The sequence below is a fragment of the Triticum dicoccoides genome, chromosome 2B, assembly GCF_002162155.2.
Source record: "Triticum dicoccoides isolate Atlit2015 ecotype Zavitan chromosome 2B, WEW_v2.0, whole genome shotgun sequence".
NCBI lineage: Eukaryota > Viridiplantae > Streptophyta > Magnoliopsida > Poales > Poaceae > Triticum > Triticum dicoccoides.
Window position 1 is genome coordinate 793817048 of NC_041383.1, and position 4317 is coordinate 793821364.

Here is a 4317-nt window from a genome sequence, read left to right on the forward strand (position 1 = left end):
CGCTCCTTGTCGACGCGCTCCGGCTCCTGCCGTCAGGCCATTCCGCCCCGCGCGTGGTGCTCGTCGAGGACCCCCACGAGAAGGAGAAGGATTAATTCCCTCCGGTCCCCGCCACGGATCTGACGTAAGAGAGGCTCCTGGAGATTGGGGATCCGGAGTTCAAGTGGGTCCGGCCGACCAATGAGTGGGACCCCATGGTGCTCAACTACACCTCCGGCACCACGGCTGCGCCCAAGGGGGTCGTGCACTGCCACCGCGGGATCTTCTTGGTGACCATGGTGTCGCTCGTGGACTGGGAGGTGCAGCCGCGGCCGACGTTCCTGTGGACGCTGCCCTTGTTCCACGCCAATGGGTGGAGCTTTCCGTGGGGGATGGCCGCCGTGGGCGGCACCAATATCTTCCTCCGTCGCGTCGACGCCGCGGGCGTCTACTCTGCCATTGCCAACCGCAGGGTCACGCACCTACGTGGCGCGCCCGTCGTGCTCAGCATGCTGGCCAACATGCCGGAGAACGTGCGGTGGCCACTGCCAGGGAAGGTATGGGTCATGACAGCCGGCTCGCCGCCGCCCGCTCCGGTGCTGCATCGTGTGGAGGCCATGGGCTTTGAGGTCAGCCATGGGTACGGGCTTACGGAGACTGGAGGGCATGTTGTGTCCTGCGCGTGGAAGGGCGAGTGGAACAAGCTGCCGGCGTCGGAGCGCGCGCGGCTCAAGGCGAGGCAAGGCGTGCGCACCCCGGCATGGCTGAGGTCGACATCCTGGACAGCGAGACCGGCCACAACGTGCCCTGGGACGACACCACCATGGGCGAGATCGTGCTCCGCGGCGGGTGCGTCATGCTGGGCTACCTCAACGACACCGCAAAGGCAGCGATCCGGGACGATGGGTGGTTCTACACGGGGGATGTGGGCGTGATGCACCCGGACGGTTATCTTGAGATCCGCGACCGGTCCAAGGACGTGATTAGCAGTGGTGGCGAGAACATCAGCAGCATTGAGGTGGAATCCATGCTCTACAGCCACCCAGCGGTGAGTGAGGCGGCGGTGGTGGCGGGGCCGGACGAGTTCTGGCGGGAGACACCGTGCGCATTCGTGAGCCCGAAGGACGGCGCGGCAGGCGTGGTGACCGCGGCCGAGGTGGTCGTGTGGAGCCGGGAGCGCATGGCGGGGTACATGGCACCCAAGACCGTGGTGTTCTGCGGCGAGCTGCCCAAGACGTCCACCGGCAAGGTCCAGAAGTACGTGCTGCGCAACCTCACCCGGAAGATGGGCCCCACTCGCAGGGGTAGTAGCATCAGCAGCAAGATGTAGTGTACGGCATGGCAATGGGGAAAGGGTTTGTCTCTAGACTTTGTTCCCTTTTTCCTTTGTGTGCGGGCAAAGTGCTACTCTACAACATTTTTCGCATCATTATCATGTTTTGAAGAGCACCTCCAACAGCCGCCCAACCCACGGCGCGCTAAAAACTAGTTTGCAGCGCGCCCCTCGCCTGGTTTGACGCGGCGGGCAGCGCTGGCTTCAGCAGGCGCGCTAAAATGCAGCGTGCGTGCATAGCTCCAGCAGTCGCGTAAAATGCAGCGCATCAAACACAGGCAACAAGATCAAACACAAATAAAATAAATCAACAAAACATTTCAATTTCGTTATTACAACTCAAACAAATAGTTTATCTTTCATTACAACAAATAGTTCAACAATACAATATCAAACACACAAATCCTGATGCTCTTTGGCGGCCGTTCCAAGCCCACCACTCCTCAATGAGATCCTTCTGAAGATCATCATGGGCTACGGGACGTCGAATGGCATGATAGGAGGCAACAAAACGGGCCACTCGTTCAGCCCTCCGCCGCACTCGCACAGGATGTCCCAATAGCTCATAGTGAGAGTAGTTTACATCTTGGCCACGCTCATTCTTTATGATCATGTTGTGCATGATCACACAAAGCGTGCATTATGTACCAAAGCATCTTTTGATCCCAAAATCTAGCCGGTCCTCTCACAATAGCAAATTGGGCTTGCAAAATCCCACAAACTCTCTCCACATCTTTTCTAGCCGTCGCCTGAGCATTGTGGAAATCAAGATGTTTCTTACCTTCAGGTTTTTTCAAAGGCTTCATAAATGTTTGCCACTTTGGGTAGATGCCATCCGCAAGATAGTATCCATAGTTGTATGTACAACCATTAGCTACAAACTCCACCGGTGGCAGTTCACCATTTGTAATCTTACTCATCAGTGGTGACCGGTTGACAACGTTGATGTCATTCAAAGATCCAGGCATTTCAAAAAAGCATGCCAAATCCAAGTCTCTTGATCGGCCACCGCTTCAACGATTATAGGGAAACCCTTTTTTTGCCGTGGAATTGCCCATGCCTTGCCTTTGGACAATTCTTCCAACTCCAATGCATGTAATCTATTGAGCCAAGCATACCCGGGAACCCGCGAGCTTTGTTATCTCCAATAGCCTTTTGGCGTCTTCAGCATTGGGAGATCTCAAGTACTTCGGGCCAAACACTTGCACAATTCCGACTACGAAGCGATTGACACACATGATGGCTTGGTTCTCACCCATGGCCAAGCGATCATCAACTACATCAGCGGGGATACCGTATGCTAACATACGCAAAGCGACTTTCACCATCTGAAAGGTGCTTGATACGTCTCCAACGTATCTATAATTTATGAAGTATTCATGCTATTATACTATCTGTTTTGGATGTTTAATGGGCTTTATTATACATGTTTATATTATTTTTGGGACTAACCTATTAACCGGAGGCCCAGTCCAAATTACTGTTTTTTGCCTATTTCAATGTTTCGCAGAAAAGGAATATCAAACGGAGTCCAAACGGAATGAAACCTTCGGGAGAGTTATTTTTTGAACAAACGCAATCCAGGAGACTTGGAGTAGACGTCAGGGAAGCAACGAGGTGGCCACGAGGGTCCAGGGCACGCCCTACCCCCTGGGCGCGCCTCCCACCCTCGTGGGCCCCTCGTGGCTCCCCTGACCGACTTCTTTCGCCTATATATACTCATATACCCCGAAAACATCCAGGAACACAATAGATCAGAAGTTCCGCCGCCGCAAGCCTCTGTATCCACGAGAAATCAATCTAGTCCCTCTCTGACACCCTGCCAGAGGGGGCCATCATCATCGGAGGCCATGGAGGAGGACCCCGGAGGGGCCATCATCGCCATGAAGGCCAAGGACCAGAGGGAGAACCTTTCCCCATCCTGGGGGAGGCCATGGAGGAGGAAGAACAAGGGGAATGACCTCTCCTCCTCTCTCTCGGTGGCACCGGAGTACCATCAAGAGGGGAATCATCGCCGATGTGATCGTCTTCATCAACATCACCATCATCATCACCATCCTCATCTCTTTTACGCGGTCCACTCTCCCGCACCCCACTGTAATCCCTACTTGAACATGGTGCTTTATGCCACATATTATGATCCAATGATGTGTTTCCATCCTATGATGTTTTGAGTAGATATCTTTTGTCTTTGGGTTGATTGATGATCTAGATTGGTACGAGTTGTATGTTTTATTTTGGTGCTGTTCTATGGTGCCCTTTGTGTTGCGCAAGTGTGAGGGATTTCCGTTGTAGGGTGTTGCAATATGTCAGGGGTTTATTTATTGTCTGCGTTGCTTGAGTGACAGAAGCATATACACAGATAAGTGGGTCACGGCGTATGGGAATAAAGGGGACTTGATGCTTTAATTCTATGCTTGGGTTTTACCTTAATGATCTTTAGTAGTTGCAGATGCTTGCTAGAGTTCCAATCATAAGTGCATATGATCCAAGAAGAGAAAATATGTTAGCTTATGCCTCTCCCTCACATGAAATTGCAATGACGACTACCGGTCTTGTTAACAATTGCCTAGGATAATTTTGCACACCGATCCATCATTATTCCACACTCGTTATTTATAATATTTAGTAATATATTCTAACTTTATGATAACAGCACCTACTTTTATATTTTAGCTCTCTGATATCATGCAAAGTTATCCTCTTCATACCCACAACGTAGTTTTAATTCTCGTATCTAGTTGGAAGCAAACATTTGGTGTACGTAGAGTCGTATGAGTGGCAGATAGGACTTGAGAGAATATTGATCTTACATTTAGCTCCTTGTGGGTTCGACACTCCATACTTATCACTTCCACCTTTGGAAATTGCGACGATGATTCCCTGCACTTGGGGATTATCAAGCTCTTTTCTGGCGCTATTGCGGGGAGCAATAGCGTGGGGTTGATATTTTCGTGTGTGCTTGTTTGCTTTCTTCACTAAGTAGATTTTGTTTTTTCTTATTG

At 51.5% G+C, this 4317-nt stretch overlaps 1 pseudogene; it reads left to right on the top strand.

The window, feature by feature from the left end:
- Window positions 1-5: 5 nt before the first annotated feature.
- On the top strand, window positions 6-1309 carry LOC119361449 (annotated as a pseudogene).
- Window positions 1310-4317: the final 3008 nt, after the last annotated feature.